Source organism: Manis javanica, chromosome X (genome assembly GCF_040802235.1).
Source record: "Manis javanica isolate MJ-LG chromosome X, MJ_LKY, whole genome shotgun sequence".
NCBI lineage: Eukaryota > Metazoa > Chordata > Mammalia > Pholidota > Manidae > Manis > Manis javanica.
The window spans coordinates 79,894,455-79,915,809 of record NC_133174.1 but is presented as its reverse complement, the minus strand read 5'-3'; the positions used below and the strand labels follow the sequence as shown (position 1 = coordinate 79,915,809).

General features: G+C 36.0%; 1 long non-coding RNA gene across 1 annotated transcript; it reads left to right on the top strand.

Moving 5' to 3' along the window:
• The first annotated feature begins 238 nt into the window (after positions 1-238).
• Positions 239-5,701, top strand: LOC140847336 (uncharacterized). The gene is made up of 3 exons (XR_012127329.1): positions 239-449; positions 3,500-3,559; positions 4,872-5,701. It is a non-coding gene; the product is annotated as an uncharacterized lncRNA (long non-coding RNA).
• Positions 5,702-21,355: the final 15,654 nt, after the last annotated feature.

Genomic DNA, 21,355 nt, shown 5'->3' with positions numbered 1-21,355 from the left:
TGAGGCGGCCGCAGGCTGGAGGTTTCCACCCTCCCTCATTACTTCTGCATTCATGGCCCAACTGAGTTCCCGTGCGTGTGCTCTTAGCCCTAACTCCGCCTCCCCACCTAACCTAAAACCTGCCTAAGACCCTAGTGACAGATGAGATAATCAATTCCCATTGGTTTCTGCTACTTCCTTATCTTCCCCTATATAACTAAGCTTCTGATGCAATAAAGCTGAGTTTTGCTGTGCCCTTGAGGCTGACACATCTCCCGGCTTGGTGTGATTTTGTTTTTCCCCGGATCTCAGGGAAGGGTGTCCAAGCCGCCGACACTTGCCCTCTCACTCAGCCCCAGGGATAACAGGATGGTCCTGCTTGTCCCCCCACCTTCTTGTTGCTGAAGAGCAACAACTGGTGCCCCGTGTGAGGAACGAGGAACTTCGTTGATGAGCTAATTGGACTACGGGTAAGTGTAATCCCATGAAATATGGGACATTTTTCTTCCAAGCCTGATCCCTCTCTTGAATCCCTTAGGGTCCTCCTCTGAAGTAGAGGCCTAGAGCTCTCTGACAGCCAAGCTATCAAAACCTAGGAGACCTTAGTTAAGGTCGCCACATGGCTGCCTGCAAGTAATTTGTTTGACTGGGAAACTTGGGACAGGGTGGAGCAACTCATATGCAAAGCCCAAGTTAATTGGGGTGATATCCCCCCTCTGGGGACCTTCCCCACTTTAGCAGCCCTTAAGAGTTGCTTCCCTCCTCGGCCATTGAAGCCAGCTGCCAAGAACTTAATAGACAGGGAAGCCACTGGGTTGGGAGCCCCTTCCTGGGGAGATTCTGATCCCCTTCCACAGGCTGAGTCCACGCCGGCAGGACAAGAAAGCCATAAAGAGCTGGATGAGAATCTTGGCAATGGTGCCCTCGACCCTTTTGATGCCGCCCCTGGCCTCCCAAATCCATGGTTCCTTTGTACCCACCACTTCCTGGTACTAGTTCCTCTTCTAACCCTTCCAAATCATCCTCAGCGCCCCCTCCTCCATACCAACGAACAGGGGTTTCAGCTCCTCTCCCATATAAGGACTCATGCTCTCCTATTGGCTGCCAACCCCAAGAGAATCTATTGTTCCACCCACAACCTAACCCAGGGCCATGTCAGCTATTTCCGGTCAATGTTAATCCCGGAGGTAACTGCCCTGCCCCCTGGTACCCTTGGGAGCCAGGTGACTTTAAGGAATTAAAGAAGGCCATTCTTGAGGATGGTCCCAATGCTCCTTGGACTGAGGCCATCCTCCAGGGACTTGCTCACCATCCATGTACCACCGCAGATTGGAAGGCTCTTGCCTGGGCGGTTCTCCCTGGCCCCCTTTATATTAAGTGGTATGTTTTGTATAAAGAGGAATGCCAGCAACAAGCTGAGAGGAATCTGACATACTCTTTTACATATGTATGGATGATATTATCTTGGGGGCCACTTGTTCCCCCAAATTAGATGACCTCTTTAAAAGGTGCTTTCCCTGCTCAAAAACTACAACTTTCAAATTGCCCCAGATAAAGTTCAACAGATAGCCCCTTTTAAAATTTTGGGGACTACTTTAACATTAGATGTTGTCTCCCCTGTTAAGCCCCAGTTATGTATACACTACCACAGCTCCAGAAATTGCTGGGAGAAATCAGTTGGATGAGGCCCTGGATTCCTATAACCACAGCTGATCTTATCCCTCTTTTCAACCTATTAAAAGGCCTTGATCTAGCTTCAACAGTGACTTTAAACCCTATACATAGAGCTACATTAACAAAAGTTCAACATGCCATTGATAATGCTGCCTTAAAAAGATATGATCCAAACTTGCCACTGGTCCTCTATATTATGGCAGGAGAGACCCTCCTCACTGCCCTTTTGGCTCAGAAGGGGGATCCGGTACATTGGATACATCTATCTGTGGGAGGGGCACCTCGAGTGTACCCTATAGTGTATCAAATGGCCGACCGCATTGTCAAGGGACAAGATCTTTCTGTTTGTCTTTTTGGGTGTGAACCCCACTCTTTTATTGTCCCTTTTTGGGTCAATGATTTCTCGTGGCTACAGAGAAATAATTCCAGATTGGCAATGGCCATGGAAAGCTTTCCAGGGATAGTGGACTGTCACTATGGTCCCTATAAGTGGATGAGTTCTTTTAGCCAGTTGGTGTGGCAGCCACCAAAAATGTTCCTCACTGAGGTAGACTCCTCTTTCTCCTCTGTTTTTACTGACGGGGGTAAACGGGGAGCCTCTATGGTAATGTTCCCCCAGGCACAAGTGAGTGTCCTCCAGCCATAACCCTCTTTCATGAGGTACAGGGCTCCACCCAGTTTAAAGAGCTTTATGCTGTTGTTTTAGCTCTGTCTGAGATCCAAAGCCCTCTTAATCTGTTTTCAGATAGCCTTTACGTTGTTAATCTACTGCCCAACCTTGTGGGTGCACACATCAGACTTGAAGATAATCCCATCATTCCTTTGGTGATTCAAGCCCGCAATTTGTTAAAACAGAGACTAGTTCCCCTTTTTGTACAACATCTAAGGGGACATCAAGATTTGCCAAGCTTTTTGTCGAGAGTCAATGCTCTTGCCGACTGACTAGCTTCAGCCTACACAGTACAGGAGGCCACCCCTTTTCATCAACTTACACATGCTAATTGGAGGGAACAACACAATCGGTTCCCTCAGGTCCCCGTCAGAGACTTAAAAAAGATCATTAGGACATGTAAGTCATGCCAGCCTTTTCTACAAGTTCCTCCACTTCAAAAGGGCACAGTGAACCCTCGAGGCCTGAGGCCCAATAACTTTTGGCAGACTGATGTCACACATTTTGCCCCTTTTGGGAAGCTTAAATACATATTTCTAACAGTTGATACCTTCTCCCATGCTTGTTGGGCTACAGCCCATATGGGAGAAAAATCTAAACATGCCATAGCCATTTTCTCCAGTGCTTCGCCATTCTTGGCCTGCCAGATCAAATCAAAACCGATAATGGTCCCTGCTTTATTAATAAATCTTTCACTGAATTCTTGAGCAAATGGCAAATTTCCCATACCACTGGAATACCTCACAATCCTAAAGGACAAGCATTCGTGGAAAAACACAATCATACCCTCAAATGTCAAATAATAAAACAGAAAGGGGGAACACTCCCCTCCCATGATCAACTAAAGATGGCATTATTTACTCTAAATATTATAAATTTTGCCAAAGGCGAATACTTCTCGCCCTTCCAAAAGCACTAGACAACAACCGTTCCTTATCGGACGATTAGAGCACGATGGAAGGACCCCCTTACTGGAGAATGGAGGGGCCCAGACTGCCTCATTGCAGCTGGAAGGAGATTCAGCTGTGTCTTTCCGACCAATGAAAAAAGGTTGATCTGGGTCCCCGCAAGGGATCTCAAGTATTAACCCCCTAAGGAGGGGGAGTTCACTGATGTCAATGATGACCCAGAAGGCCCCCACCTCCTGAGGATATCTCTCTTCTTTTTCTCTTTCAGGGTCTGCAATGAACCCAATGATGCTGGACTTCCTGTTAATGGCAATAAATCTCCCATTAGGTAGGACAGGATTTGGAGATCCTGGTCAAGCAAGAGCCATACTACAAAAAACCATTGGAGACCCCTGCACAGCCTGTGCTCACTCCAAGGCCCCTCCCCCCACACACTGTTATACTTCTACCAAAACCTGCCCTAATGGGCAATGGGCAGTTACACTTATGCAAGGGACAGAAAATGGATGCCCTGGGAGAGTTCTCTCTCACCATTGTTGGCCAGGCCCCAAAATATCTTCACTTGCCCAAGGGAAATCCCCCTCTGAGTGTCCTTGCACCACTTTTCTTGCCTCCGTTCATGCTCAATGCTATCAGGAGGTTATCCCCTGCACTCACCATAACAAAACATACTGGTATGCGATTCTGACAAAAGGCAAGGCTGATAATGCTGACTGTTGAAAGAATAGGGGACAGCAAGTCTGTTGGAATACATATGCCCCTATAGGCATCACTGATGGGGGTGGAGTCCAAGATCAGGCTCGACAGCACAAAATTAAAAAACTGGTAGACAGGCTGATTGAAGACCAAAATCCCCCGATTTACCACCCTCTTAGCTTCCCGGAGATCAGAGGAGAATTGCTTCTTGATCCTGAGACACAATCAACCATACAGGCTGCCTTTACCTTACTCAATAGAACCAATCCTGATTTAGCTAAGGATTGCTGGCTGTGCTTGAGGCCGGGACCATTACAAGCCAATGCTCTTCTTGTTAACCTATCACAAACCGAGCCCCAGTGCCAGCTGTTATCCCCAAGTTCTAGAGTCTATCTAGACCCTCTTTCCCCTAAAGGCCCATGCTTCAAAGCTGACCCCTGTACTGATAATACTAGTAGGATAGATGTAGGTCGAATCCACTATTCTTTTTTCCAACAAAATATTACTGTGAACAATACCTTTCTCTGTCCCCCTAATGGAACAGTCTTCATTTGTGGGAAGACACGTTTGGCTTTCTCCCGACAGACTGGAAGGGGCTTTGTGCTCCAGTTGTAATTTTCCCTGACATTGGAGTGGTCCCTAATAATCAGAGCCTCCCTATTCCTGCTTTAGACCACATTGGAGGTAGATCAAAAAGGGCCATCGAAGTTATTCCCCTGCTTATAGGCCTTGAGGTGGCCACTGGAGCTGCCACTGAGGCAGCAGGATTGCATTATTATAAAGCTCTTTCTCAACAGATGATCGATGACATACAAGCTGTAGCCAGCACAATTCTTGACCTCCAAACACAATTGGATTCCCTCGCGACAGTAGTCCTACAGAACCATAGGGGGCTTGATCTCTGAAAAGGGAGGCTTATGTCTCTTTTATGTCTCTTTTTATAGGAAGAGTGCTGCTTTTATGCGAACCGCTCCGGCATAGTCCAAAATAAGGTCAAGCAACTTCAAGAAGACCTCGAGAGACGCCAAAAAGAATTACAAGCCAATTTTCTTTGGCCTGAGTTACATGGCTGGTTGCCCTATATTCTGCCCTTCCTTGGTCCTATCCTTCTTTTGCTCCTACTTTTCACTTTTGGGCCCTGCATTATTAACAAGATTATCCAGTTTGTCCAAAAAAGAATTGAATCAATTCAGTTGATGTACGTGCAGGTACATTATCAGAGAGTTGCCAAGGAAGCCAGTGACCCCTACGATTGCTGTGAACCTAATGATGAGGCTGTGTCCGTTAATTCCCCCTAACTATCTCCCTGTGTGCCCATGATGGGTAAGATCTCCAAGGTGGAGACTACCTAAAACAGGCCACGGAGGATGATTAAGCTTGGGACAACCGAAGAGCTGCAAGGTACCCAGTGATGGGTAAGATCCCCAGAGGGGGACAAACTAAGACAGGGGTCTTGCCTGCTGGGACATCCCAGAGCATTTATAAAACTAAAAGGGGGAATTGTTGGGACCTTTTGCCTCTTTTAGGCCTGTGATGGCCACCGACTGGAGGTTTCCATCCTCCCTCATTACTTCTGCATTCGTGGCCTAACTAGCTTCCCACGCGTGCGCTCTTGGCCCTAACTCCGCCTCCCCACCTAACCCGAAACCTGCCTAAAGACCCTAGTGACAGATGAGATAATCAATTTCCATTGGTTTCTGTTACTTCCTTGTCTTCCCCTATATAACTAAGCTTCTGATGGAATAAAGCTGAGTTTTGCTGCGCCCTTGAGGCTGACACATCTCCCGGCTTGGTGTGGTTTTGTTTTTCCCTGGATCTCAGGGGAGGGTGTCCAAGCCGCTGACACTTGCCCTCTCACTCAGCCCCAGGGATAACAGGCTGGTCCTGCTTGTCCCCCCGCCTTCTTGTTGCTGAAGAGCAACAGATATCCATATGTAAAAGAATGGAATTGCACCCTTTTCTTAAACCATAATAAAAATTCAACTATGAATGGATTAAAAACTTAAACATAAGACCTGAAACTGTAAAAAATCCCAGAAGAAAATGTAGGGGAAAGTCTTTTTGACATTTGCCTTGGCAATGATTTCTTGGATGACACCAAAAACATGAACAACAAAAAAGCAAAAATTAACAAATGGGACTGCCTCAAACTTAAAATTTCTGCACCTCAAAGTAAACAAGAGAGAGAAAAGGGAACTTACAGAATTGGAGAAAATATTTGCAAACCATGTATCTGGTAATGGATTAATACCTTAATATATGTCTCCTACTACTCAATAGCAAAATCAAAACAAAAACAAACAAAATAAGCTGATTAAAAATGGGCAAAGGAACTGAGTAGACATTTATTCAAAGAAGATATAAAAATGGCCAAAGGTATGAAAAAATGCTCATCACTAGTCATCAGGAAAATGCAAGTCAAAACCACCATAAAATATCACCTCACATCTTTTTGAATGGCCATTATTAAAAATATATATATATACTTATCATGTGTTTTCTGAGAATGTAGAGAAAAATGAACTCTTGGACACTGTTTTGGGGAAAGTGTATTGGCACAGACACTATGGACAACAGAGTGGAGGTTACTCAATTATTTAAAAATAGAACTACTATATGATCCAGCAATCCCACCTCTGCGTATTTATCCAAAGAATCAAAATCAAGATCTCAAAGAGATATCTTCACTCCCATGTTCACTGCTGTATTGTGTAAAACAGCCAAGTTGAGGAAACAACCTTATGTTCATTGTCAGATGAATCAAACATCGATAAATGTATGACTATATGACTATATGTATGATTGAATATTATTCAGCATTAGAAATGAAGGAAATCTTGTCATATGTGATGGCATGAATGAACTTTGAGCACACTGCTAAGTGAAGTAGGCCACTAGTAGATGAACATATACTGTATGACTCCACTTATATGAAGTATCTAAAATAGTCAAACTCAGAAGCAGAAAGGAAAACAGTGGTTTCCACAGACTGTGGGGAGGGGGAAATTAGGAGTTGTTCAACAGGTATAAAGTTTCAGTTATGCAAGATGAATAAATTCTAGACATCTGTTGCACAACATTGTGCCTTTAACAATTCTGTATTGCACTCAAAAAGTTAAGAGGGTGGATCTTATGTTAAATGTTGTTACTACAATAAAAAAGAGAAAAGAGAGAAAGCAGTTTTAGTTTCAGGTTTTATTCAAGAACAATCATTGCCAATGAACTCAAAATGGCCCTCACCACATCCCCTATATTACCTGAGAAGTAGTAGCTGTGAGTGATATTTGAGGATCAATTCCTTCAGCCTTTATGCTTAAATGCAAGAACATTCATAGAAAGAATAATTAAATGACCCAGAAAATCCTTAGAAAATTAAAAGCCCATTTTGTTTGTCTTTCCCAGTTCAGACTTTTCATGCATTGTTGTTTTGTTTTACATTTATTCTAGTTCTGGGAATAGTAAAATAACCAATATGGACAGACCCATTCTTCATCATGGAGGAGTTCCACATATGTTTAGGTTTTTGTGTGTATGTTCATTGAAATGCTCTGGAGTTTCACGTGAGTAGTCATAGGATAAATGTAATTGTGAATATTGTCCTGACTCTGATAACTGCAGTGGAAAAGCTGGTACCATAGTTCAAATGACATCTGGACACTATTTTAGCTTAAGCAAACACATCAAAACAGTGTTAGCATTGCTTAAAGGTAGTATTTTTAATAAATCTTACATTTGGGTTCAAAAGACTTAAGTATCTTGTGGGAAAGGTGAAAAACCAAGACCAGAAGAGTCAAAGGATTTTTTATAGCTTATCACCATATCTATTTTCATTGTCTCAAAGAGTTTAAACACTCAACACTATACATCCAAAATACTTCTAAGCCATAACCTGACCCTCATATTTTTCCCATTTGAATCCACCCTTTAATCTCACCAGAGTAGGCACCATAATATAGAGAAGTTTCTCCAATGTGATTTTCATATAACACTAGTCACTTGATCAAATGTTACTAGCATGTTCAAATTTTTGAGAAATCCCACAAATGAAAGATTTAACTTTGGTTAATCTAGTATTTCCATTATTTAATTGAAAATGTTTTTCCTTATAATGCCACCCAGTTCCTAGTATTTTAACTTATGTATATGTGGGCAACGCTGGAAAAAAATCATTGCCCTAAGGGTCGAAGAACTTACAAGATATGTTCTTCCACATATTAATGCACATGTGAGCATAAAGCCATACACTCATTTTATTTTTAAAAAAGTGCACCCCTCTAAATTGGCACCCAATGATCCTTACCTCCTGTTATTCATGCCCTTGTGTAATTCTCTCCCCTTGTATGTGGACTAGATGTACTGATTTGCATTTCATGAATGGAACAAGCAAAAGTAATGAGATAATTCCAAGATAAGGTTATAAATGACTATAATTTTCTTGCTGGTATTCTCATTCTCTGGCTATTCTCACATGCTTTGCCTAACAGAGAAGGCCACCTGGCCAGGAAATGAGTTTCTCAGTCTAATAACTCTCAAGGAACTGAATCCTGCCAATAATCATGTGAGTGAAGTTGGCAGTGGTTTCTTTCCATTGAACTTTCTTATGAGACTACAGCTTTGGCTGGCACCTTCACTGCAGTTTTGTGAAGGAGGCTGACATTTGGTTGATACTAGTTGAGCTACAACTGGATTCCTGACCCACAGAAGCTGTGAAAATAATAAGTATTGCTCTTTTATGCCACTAGGTTTTGGGGTAATTTGCTATACAACAGTAGAGCATTAATATAATTTTCTATGATAAAATACTCATTAAATGATAATAAAAATATTCATATTTATTTTGTTGATAATTTTGAACAATTTAAATATATGCTATTTATATATGCAATTACATATTATAAATAATGGCAGTAATATGTAGCATTATTTTTGGGGGTTATACAGAGAGGAACATTGTTGGGAAATGCAGTCTCCTGCACACAGTCTTTTGACCCCTCCCTGGCCACAGAAGATCAGGCCTTAGGCCTGTAATACCTCCTTCCCAAGAGATAAAGAGCCCACACACACAGCCTTCAGTGGGTTTATCACTTTTTGTGGGAATATCTTTCCCTGTTGCAAGACCAATGTGTTCTCTTTTATTTCTGCTTAAATTTGTGTCTCATATGGCACCTGGCCAACCCAGCTGCTTCATTTGTCCTCCATGGGTAAGAGACTGGATCTTCCCATCCTGGCTGGAAAAGGGGTTGCATGTAGGCAAATGGCCCTGCATTGGATGCTGAGATAGAAACACACATTGGATGGGGGACCAAAGCCCACTACTCAAACTGATATTGCTCTGTTTCTTCTGTATGTAAGTAAAACATTATTCCATTCAGTGCTGGACTATATTGCCTTTCCCTGGCAATTCTGATACCAAGGTGCAATGCACATAAGTGCTTAAAGTCTTCCCCTCATATTGGTAACTGGTGCACAGTGTTCTGCTCCCTTGGGATTGATAACTGGTGCACAGTGTTCTGCTTGACAAAAATGCAGAAAAATTGAATAATTTGCCTATGGTGACATAGCTACTTCTTGGTAAAATAACTCCTTTTCTTTGTCTTTACTCCTGCTGTTCACCACATTAGTTTCTTTCTCAGTGCCCTCCATCTGTTCAAATTCTACCATAAAACTTCAAATCCTTCACTAGTCCTGTTTGCACTCATCACCTCTTTCTCTGAAGAGTCTTGTCTTGTTCCCTGTTTCCTATATTTAATCAAATTTAATTCAACAGATATTTCGGGGGACCTCCTATGTATTAGACACTATGTGAGGCTCTGAGTATATAAAAATGAACATGGAATGCTTTCATAAATTATAAAATGTTGGTGGAAAAATATTTGGCCCATCTTTATTCATTAGCATTGCAAATCTTTTGGATAAAATTATTTTTTTCTAAGGAATTTAGTCTTGCAATAATGTACAAAGGTTTGCTTACTTTGGGCATCCAACCCAGACCAAGTAACCCTATTAATTTTGGTTTCTTTCAAGATGCAAAGTGTGTGTATCTATGTGTGTGTGTTTGTGTGTTTGAGAAAATTCAAAATAGGATGTGATTAGTCATAACAGAAGCAGTATACTTATGACATTCTCCTTGGAGTCCAATTTCAACTCCTAAGATACAGATTTGTGTTTATTAAGCTGTTTAATGATTTTCTGATTTAATATAAATAATTCAGTCTTTCTTTTTATTTGACCATTTTATTTACATTGGTGTAATAAGAACTGTGGGTTTATAAAAATGACTGACATATTGTTCTGGTAATCACTTCCAATTATAGCTTTAAATTTTACTTCTCTCATAAGCTTTGCAATGTCCCTACAGTTATCATTTACTTTTATTTATCTGCATATTTATTGCTATTGTCACATTCACCAACATGTAATTCACCTCTACCAGGTTTCACTTATAATACCTACAACTGAAGATAGCATCCTTCTCTGAGATCCCCATGTTTATCACTGCTTCTGTACTATAAGAATGTCACAAACTTTCCAAATGTAAAACTGATTCCTTAACCATAAAGAAACACATGCCCATTTTCTGGGAGGACCCAATAGCCATTATTGCCACATGAAAAGTGTATTCCCCATTCTTTAATTGTGGACTTATACTATCTAGTTAAAATATATATTTTATATTACTTTTACAAGGTCATAATAACAGTTTGACTTATTCAATTACTTTCTGATAGTAAGACACATCCTTATTGAACCTATTTAAGTAATATAGGCACTTTGCATAGTATTTACCATTGCCATTGTTCTTAAGGCAAGGCTAATCAACCTATTTCATTATTTCTGCTAAATCAATATTCTTAAATTTTCTTTTTTTTCTGACAATATACATTAGGATGTTATAGTTCATGGAACTTTTGCCCTAGTGATAAATCTCTGGATGTTCCCATTTTTGAAGAAACTACCTTTGGGCAGAATCCAATAGATAGAGTGAAATATGAAGGGAAAATGTACAGAGCATCAATCCCAATAGTACCTGAAGATGCAGTGAGACCCACATGCACAGAAAGAAATCCTCTCTGTGGACTCAATATTGTCTACTAACTGAAGGGAGATCACTGAGAAATAAAGTTAATCATATAACTATGTCTTTTGCTTTAAATCTTTAATCCAGTATATGACATTCGTGTTTCTAATCACACATAAGTAACAGCAAATGAATACAAATATTGTGACTTGGAGTGGCTAATGCTTTTCAAAGCATGATACAAAATCCAGAAATCACTGAGAGAAAAACACTAGGGAAAAAAGCAGTAGAAAGACACACATAGGGACTAATATTTGCAACCTGACAAAGTTTTATATCTATATTAAAATTTTCCTACAAAAAAAAGAAAAAATACAAATAGCCAATTGAGTATAAATAGTTTAGTAAATTTACATAATAATCAAAAATGAAAATATATAAAGGTTGCTTAAATTCATTAATGAAATAATTATATAAACAATAAGATTTCTTATATCTCAAGTTGACTGAAATTAAAAATAAAGTTTTAAGGGCTCTTTTGTCCCCTCCTGGAGTGAGCCAGGAGCCCTTTTCCCTCACTTTATTTCTAAATAAAAGCTTCTTCCTGGCTTTCCTACCTTGGGTGTTTGTGAAGTTCATTCTTTGACTTTGTGAATAAGAACCCCGGCATCATCTTTGGGGGCTTGTCCAGGATAACTTCAGAGAAGCCACAAAATTGAAAATAGTAATAGAAATGGAACCTGAAATAGAAGTGTCCATCTTCCAAGGCCCTCTCAACTCACTGCTTATGGAGACCTAACTGCACCCCTTACTGGGCTCCCTCTCAGCATGAAGCAGCCAGAGCGGTCATCACCCCCTTTCCCTAGCAGCAGCTAGGGTCTCTATCTGTAGAGTGGGGAATGAGACAGGCACCGTGTGTATGGTCAAAGTAGGGTAAGGGCCTCCGGGAAAAGCAGGGCGGAATATTTACAGTCAGAGCAATGCAACAAATGGACAAATAAGTCCCTATTGAAACTGTTAAGCATTGTGCAAAGTCAAGGTCACACTAATTCTCTAGGGAAAAGACACCAGACTAAGAATATAGACATCTTCAGTGAGATCAGTTAAAGGTCAAAAGGCCAGTAGCAACTTGGCCTGAAATATTTGAGTGTTCCGCAAGGTTATCTCAGCATAACCCATGACTTCACTGTAAAAAGCCCTAGCAAACAGACAATAGCCCAGTCCACCTTGAGGGCAGGGCAGGTGGTACAAGTCCACACCCTAAGCCCTCAATTCTCAAAAATCCTCAACTGCCTATAAATCCCCTAGACAACACACCACCCCAGACTATCTTGTCCCCTCCTGGCATTAGCCAGGGGCTCTTTCCTCTCACTTTATTTCTAAATAAAATCCTCTACCCTTGCTCTCCTAAAAAAAATAATAATAATAAAGCTTTAAGTTTTGAATATGGCAGGGAAATGGGCTATACTAAGTATAATATGGAACAATTATTTTGGAGGGAAATATATAATGAATTTCAAAATTAGAAATCTTTGACCCAGGAATTGAAATTCTCAAGTAGGTCTCCAGAAATACTGACACAAACGTGAAAGGGTGTAGTCATAAAGTTATGCAATGCTGTATAACAAATATTTGTTGAAGTAACAAAATATTGGACACTAATGTCCATCAGTAGGAATTGTTTATTGATGGAATATCCATAAAATACAATCTTATACAACCATTAAAACAATGCATAACTGTATACAACCATTTGTAAAGCACTCCATGATATATTAAATGACAAAAATATGTATAACTTGCTGACAATTTGGGGGAAATTTTATGTATGTTGTGCATAACTTGGTGTGTATGCTTATATAAACAACATATCAGGAAGTATATACAGAACATTTAACCATCATTATCTCTAGGATAAATAATTGGTGTGTCTGGAGGGGAGAGATTTTTACTTTTGGTTATATACAGCTCTCTATCACATACTTAAAATGTGGTGGTATTATTAGAAGTTATATTTTTAATGTATTCTAAACTTTCCTGTTTTTGTTAAAAGTACATTGTAAGTTTGAAATTATGAAATAAGTAAATGGTATACTAATAAAACTTAAACATTGTAGACAAAAAATTCAGTTACTATGTTTTGCTTTGTTTTGTTTTGTTTGTAATTTATCCATGCGGGAAAATATGGTGGCCTAGCCTATTCTAGTAGTTATGAAGATGAACAGGATTGAAAAATATTTGGGAGGTACTTAAAAGGTTGAATTGATGGAATGTGGTAATTTGTAGTTCTTTGAGTGTGAAAGGAAGGAGTTAAAGAAGACACTTTTCAGATTATTTCAGTGGAAAGATAATGAATTTGGTTTTGAACACTTTACATTTAAGACATCAGTGAAACTTCTTTCAAATTCATGTCCTGATTTAAATGTTAGCTTCTCAGTGAGGGCTTTCCTTATCAGGGTATCTGAAATTGCATTCCTGCTAATACTACACACGCATACGTATATCCTCATTCCTTTTTTTCATTATTCCCCTTAACACTTTGACTTACATGTTTTACTTAATTATTGTGATCATTTTCTGTCTTCTCTACTTTAAATCCCCAAATGGCAAAAGTTTTTGGTTGATATTGTTGTTTCTATTCTGTTTACTAGTATATCCTCAGCACCTATACTAGTGATTAGAATATGTTTTTCACTAAATAAATATTTGTTGGACAAGTTCATGAATAATTGAAACATCCCTTTATTTGTTCAGCTCTTTTTGTCCTATAGAAGATCATTGGTTTAGAAGAATTATGTAGTTTGTTGTGCATTTACTTTAAAAAAGTAAAATATTTAAAATATATAACTAAACACATGCCATCAATTTTGAACTTATTAAATGCATGCATAATTTTTTGTAAAATAATTGTGTAGTAAATTTATCTGAGAATATCATTTTATTTAAAATGAGACATATGCATTAATGTGTAGTATATGTTCACATTTTATTAGTGCCTATTAAGACCTGCTAACAAGTTTACAAATACATATCTTTATATGCTATTATGATTAGTGTACTTTTAAATTTGATTGATACCATATTTTATTTATAACTTCAATCCTGATTCTAACAAAATGTAAAGGGTGAACAATTACCAAAATCTTTAAATATTTTGGGCATGTAATGTTCATCTTTTCTATAATTATCTGGCTATATAATATTTTGACCTTTAGGTTATTTCTAAATATTTCAGTTTTTTATAGTATCACAGAAAAGATAATTCCAATGTTACTTAAAATATCCCTGAATATTTAAAAAATACAGAAAACTCCCCAGTTGATTTTTTGGAGTGACCTTAATTGTTTCACTATAATTTTCTGAATAGAGGACAAAAGAAAAACTATGGAACCATCTCACTCTTTCACATGAATATAAAATTATTAGCAAATGGAGTCCACCACTAAATATAAGAAGGGTTAATTGCAGAAATAAACAAGTGGTTCAATTTTAAGAAATTTATTCACATAATAAAAATGACAAATTGAAGAATGAACTTGATCATACAAATATATGCTAAAATCATTTGATAAAAATTAAGCAGTGTTCATAATAAAAGGCAGTAAGTAAAATAGTGATAAATGGAACTATTTGACTATGATAAATTTTGTTTACCCTAAATCATTAAGAAATACTATCTTAAATTATGGGGTGTTAAACTCCTTGACAATATCAAGATCTGGGCACAAATTCTCAGTATCTGCATTAACATTCAAGACTGTCATGGAAGTTTAGGTGAATGCAATAAAATACAACTAATATAATTTTGGAATTGAGGATAAAATCATATTGGCTGATAACACAGTTACATACATATGGTATCCAAGAGAAAAAAATTAACAAATTAATAAGTGGTTAATTTACTAATTAACTTGATGCAAAAAATAAAATGTATAAATTTGAAATTTTATACTATATTAGAAATAATCACATAGAAAACTTAAAAGAATTTGCAATGGCAAGAAAAAATAACCTGCAAAAATACTTAAGAACAAATTAAACATAAAAGGCAAAGGACCCAGGTATATAAAATATAATGTCCTATTTAAGAATACAAAATAAAATTGAATAAATAGATTTACCATGCTATTTCTTAGATACAAAAAGTTAATATTGCTATTTCAAATGTCAGTTCATGAAAAATAACGTACATTTCAAAGAACAGCAATTGGAACTGCGAAACAATTTTAACAGCTCTATTGAGGTATAATTTCATATAATAAAACGTGTATCATTATAAGTATACCGTTAAATTAGTTTTGATAAATACATGCATTTGTTTATCAATCACCACAATTCAGTTTTAGAATAATACATCTGTGAACCAGTGATTCCCTCATTCCCTTTTGCTATCAACCCACACCTGGCGATCATTGATCTGCTTTCAATTTCTATAGTTTCGACTTTTCAAGAAATTTTATGTAAAATAAATGCTTTTATGTCTTCTTCTAACACTTAATATAATGTTTATGAAGTTCATATTATTGCAAATATCATTAGCTTGTTTCTAAATAATGCTTCTAACGTTATCCATGTTCATTTTTTTGTGCTAATGTTTTCATTTCTCTGGGGTAAATATGAAGAAATGGAATTGTTGCATTGTATGGCAGGTGAATGTTTTACTTTTTAAAAAACTGCCGTATTTTTTCCAAGTGATTATATCCTTTAACATTTCCACAGGTATTGTGTGAGACTTCCAGTTTCTTATTTTTACTAACACTTACTGTCATCAGTCCTTAATGATCACAGCCATTTAAGTGCATCTATAGTGGTGTCATATTTTTAATTTGCATTTCCTTAATATATTTTCATGCATTTATTAGCCATTTTTGTATCTTCTTTGGTGGTGTGTCTAATTAAATATTTTGCCTTTTAAAAAAATAATTTTTTTGCTTCTGATTTGTGAGTTGTTAGGCTTTTTTTTTTTGAAACAGAGTGAAAGTTTTATTTAGTTACTTAAAGAGAGAAGTGCAACAGGCAGCCTCAGCAAGGAGAGGCGCCCTGAAAGGTTGGAAAGAGAAAGTTTAAGATTAAAAGGTTACGCACTTAGAAAGTGCAGGCTACCTCAGAGAGAGGAGCGCCTGGCTTTTTTGAAAAATTCTTTATATTTATATAAGTCTTTTATCACATGATAAATGATATGCAAATATTTTTTCCAGTCTTTAATTTGTCTTCATTTTTATATGAAGTCTTCTGAAAAGTAAGAGTTTGTAATTTTGATGAAGTCCTGTTTAACGTATTTTCTCTTCTATGGTTTATGCTTTTTGGAATCAAATTTAAGAATCTTTTGCTTACCCAAAGATCACTAATATTACTTTGATATGTTCATTTCTACTAGATGTCTTAGTTTTGCTGCTTATATTTAGGACTAGAATCTAATTTAAGTTAATTTTGTTTTATATGGTATGACATAAGTGTTTCATTATCTGTGTTTCATATAATACCCAATTGTTCCAGTTCCATTTTTGGAAAAAACTACTTTCTTCACTGAATTACTTTGGCCTCTTTGTAAAAAATCATTTGACCCAAATAATGTATAGCCTACTGGTATTTTGATAGTAATTGCTTTCAGTCCACAAATCAATTTGTGGAAAGTTGCTTTGTTATCAAAATTGACATTTCCAGTCCATGAGCATGGTATCTCTCATCTTTTACTTATGTCTTCCTCAATTTTTCTTAGCAGTGGCTTGTTTATTTTCTTACATTCCTTGAGTTAGTTTGTAAGTATTATATTCTTTGCTATTGTGAATGGCATTGTTTTCTTAATTTCGTTTTCAGATTCCTTTTTTCTCATGTACAGAAATACAATTGATTTTTCTTTATTGTTCTTGTATTTGTATAGTTCTAGTAGTGTCATCTATGGATAAAGACATTTTATTTCTCATCTTCCTTATTTTTTTTGCTTCAGTTTATTTTCCATAGTTCTAGTATACTGTTAAATTGAAATAGTAAGTGTAAACACCCTTGCCTTGTTCTTGATCTTAGGTAGAAAGCATTTAGCTTTTTATCATTCATTATAATGCTAACTTTAGTTTGTTACTTTTTTTCCCATAGATATCTCTTACAGAATTTAGGAAATTCTCTTCTATTTCTAATGTGCATTTTTTTATCATAGTTGATTATCAGATTTTTATCAACTATTTTTCTATATCAGTTGAGATGGCATATGTTTTTGTCCATTATTCTAAAAATATGATATAATAATTTTTTTTGGATTTTAAACCAACAGTGAATGCATTCCTAGGATAAAAATTACTTTTATAGTCATGATTTATTATTCTATTTATATCCTGCTGGACTTGTTCTTCTAATATTTTGTTAAGGATTTTTTTGTGTATTGATGGGAGATGTTGCTTTTTAGTTCACTTGTGTATTTTCTTATGTCTTTGTCTGTCTTTAGTATCAGGATATTTCAGGCCATAAAATTGAGGGGGTGAATGACCCCTCTTGTACTCATTTATGAAAAAGCTGCATTTTTATTCCTTCCTTATGTGTTTGATACATAATGAAACTATCTAGCCTCAGGCCTTTCTGTATGGAAAGGTTTGCAATTGCTATCTCAAATTCTTTATTGATGTAGGTCCCTTAAGATTTTCTATTGATTTAAGTCCCTTCAGATTTTCTATTTATTCTTGAGTAAATTTTAGTAATTTATTTCGAGCAACTCATCTATTTTATCTATTTTGTTTTGTTTTTTGATGAAAACTTCTCTTATCATCTTGTATTTCTGCAGGGTATTGTAGTGACACCCATGCTTCCCTTCCTCATTTTACTAAGTTGTATTTTTTTCAATCTAGCTAAAGTCTTATCATTTTTCTTGATTTTTCAAAGAACAGTTTTTGCTCTTATTGATTTTCTGTATTATTTATTTCTGTTCATTGTCATTAAAAATTATTTTAAGTTCACTGATAGTTCTTTTTCAATTATTTCATACCTTTACCGGTTTTCTCTTTAGGTGTTCTGTCTATTATTGAGAGGGGATATTGAAATACCAAAGTATAATTATAGAATTGTGTATTTATTATTACAATTCTGTATTTGCTTCATGTTTGAGGATCTGTTGTTATTTTTATGCACAAATAAAATTGTTACATCTTTCTGATGTGCTGACCCATTTATCATTGTGTAATGTGTCTTGAATTTAGTGATATTCATTGATTTAAGCTCTATTTTGACTATTAATATAGCCACTCCAGCTCCCTTACATTTACTCTTACCATGGTATAACTTTTTTCCATCCCTTTATTTTCAGCTACTTTTTTTGTTTTCAAATCTAAAATGTGTGTCTTGTGGATACTATATACTTGAACTTGCTTTTTAATTCATTTTATTCATTTTGACAATGTTTGCCCTTTTTCTGAAGTATAATTATGATATGATTGGATTTAAGTTTAACATTTCATTATTTGTTTTCAATATATCTCCTCTTTTTAGTACTATGTCCCTAATTCATTGCCTACTGTTGTGGTAAACCAACATTTTAGTTTACCATTTTAATATCTGTCTTCTTTTTTCATATTTTTTGCTCTTTGTTTTTAGTTATATTTTTAGTGAATGATTTTGGAATCACTACATACACTATATATATATATATATATATATATATATATATATACACACAATATGTGCATATATTCATATACATAATATGTATATATACACAAGCATATATGTGTGTACACGTATTTTACACTCACCCACCCATTTATAATTTATAGTGTTCTTCATTCCTTTCTGTAGATTGAAGTTACTTAATTCTGGTAGCATTTCCTTTCATCTTAAAGAAATTTCTTCAAAATTTCTTACAGGACAGGTATTGTAACCAGGAATAATTCTTTCAATTTCTGGATGACAATATCTGGGAATGTATGTACTTTACCTTCAGTTTTGAATGGTAGTTCAGCTGGATATAGGAATCTTAACTGAGAGTTTTTATTCTTAATATTGTCTTCTGAACACTGTTGTTTCTTATGAGAAGTCAACCATTAATCATATTGTTACTTCCCCCACCCCACCCCCATGAGACACTTCACTCTTTCTGCTTCCAAGGTTGTTTCTTTCTCTTTCGCTTTCAATAATTTGACTATGATATATTAATGTGGTTATCTTTGTTTTCTCTTCAGGTTTACTGAGCTCCTTGTGGATAGAATAAATGTTTTTCTCAAAATTTGGGTAGGTTCTGCCATTATTTCTTTGAATATGTATATGTTTATGTCTTTCTTTTCTAAAAAATATGGCTTTGAATTTTCATTATGTGTATATTGTTACACCTAATGTACTCACATGGGTCTCTTAATTTTTCTTCAATGTTTTTCTATGTATTTTTGGATTATAAATTTCCCTCAATTTATGTTCAAGTATAATTGTTGTTTGTTGATGAGACCATTTAGTGAAATTTTTTTGTCAGTTATTTTCCCATTAAGCTCTAAAATTTCAATATGGATCTTTAATTCTTTGAATTAACTCTTGGAAAATATTCTTCATAGATACCTTAAAGACTTTACCACTAAATCTTATATCTGGACCCACTAGAATCAGTCTTTATTGATTGCTTCTTTTCTTGTGTATACTATCCTGTTTCTTATCATGTCATATAATTTTTCCTAAAACCTGGACATTTTATATGATACAGTGAAGCAACTGTGAGTTATATTTTTGTTTTATTTTGTTTATTTTCTAGAACTTATACTAGAGAATTTGTCTCCCTGTTCTGTGTCTACTGATGTATGTCTCTGCTTTTTATTAAATTCATATTTTTATGTTTTTACATTGTTTCCTAGGGCTCGTGCCTTTGTCTACATAATTTGATGATGAACCAGTGATTTGGCAGATGTACTCAAACATTCCATACATACAAGGCAATTAACAAATACAAATCAATCTATGGGATGAGAGTGAAACACATTCAGATTTAGAGCTAGTTTTCCTGAGTCACTTGCATTTTTAAAAATTTTACTTCTGAGTCTATTATAGATCCACATGTGCTTAAAAGAAATAATATAGCAAAGTTATATGTTTCCTGAACCCAGTTTCTCCCAATGATAACAACTTGAATAATTCTAGTATAATATCACACCTAGGCATTTGTAACTGATGCATACTATCAATTTTTTTCACATTTCATTAGATTTATATATACTCATGTGTATGTGGGTGTCTTGTCTCTGTTATTAATTATATGAAATTTCATCACATGCAGTTTTGTGTGACTGCTACCATAGTCATACTTTATCACAAGATTCCCTCATGCTAACCTTTTATAACCAAAATCATCTCACTTCCTCACCCATCCCTAATTTCTCAACAGATATGTTCTCTGTCTATAATTTTGTCAATTTAAGATTGTTATATACATAGAATTAATAGAGTATCCTATGTCTTTAGATTAAATTTTCCTACAGAATAATCCCTTAAGATGCATCTAAGTAGTTGTATAGTATGATAGTAGCATAGGTTTTTTAATCATTTACTTGATGAAGGACATTGGATAATTTTAAAATTTTGACTACTACTAACTGGTCTGCTTTGGATATTACTGTACAAGCTTCTGTGTAAACATACCTTTTCATTTATATGGGGGAAATGCCTAGTCTCAGTTCTGTGATTTTCAAATACTTTCTCCCAAATTTTATCTGGTCTTTTCTTCTTTTTCTCAGGGTATATCATGAAATAAAATATTTTGTTTTTAACATGGTCCACTCTATCAATTTTACCTTTTATACATTGTGTTTTCAGGGCCAGACCTAGGGATTCAGGAATCATTTGTCCTAGATCCCAAAGATTGTCTAGGTTTTTATTCTAAATTTTTGTAATTTTATATTTCATACATAAGTCTATGATAAATTTTGAGTTAAAATCTGAATGAGTCTGAGGTACTGAATGAGGTTCGTCATTTTGTCTGTGGATGCACAATTGCTGTAGTACCTTTTGTTGTAAAGGCTATCCTCCTGTCATTGATTAGATTGTATATCTCTGCCCAAAACGGGTGGGTATGTTTGTGTCACTCTACTGTGTTTTGCGTTCTGTTCCATTAAACTATATATGTATGCCTCTGAAAATGACACACTTATTTACTGTAGCTATATACTAATCTTTAACACTAGAGTGATTTCTCCCACTTTATTATTCTTTATCAAGATACTTTTGGCTATTTTTAGCCTGTATCTTTCCATATGAGTTTTAGAACTACATTATTTATGTTTACTAAAATCTTGCTGGATTTGGATAGGAATTGCATTATATGTATGGGTAAACTTGAGGATAATTGAAATATTTATTATTTGAAACTTCTAATTCATGAACATGGTATGCCTCTCTATTTATTTAGATCTTTTTTTGTTTCTTTCATCAACATTTTGTAATTTTGGGGAG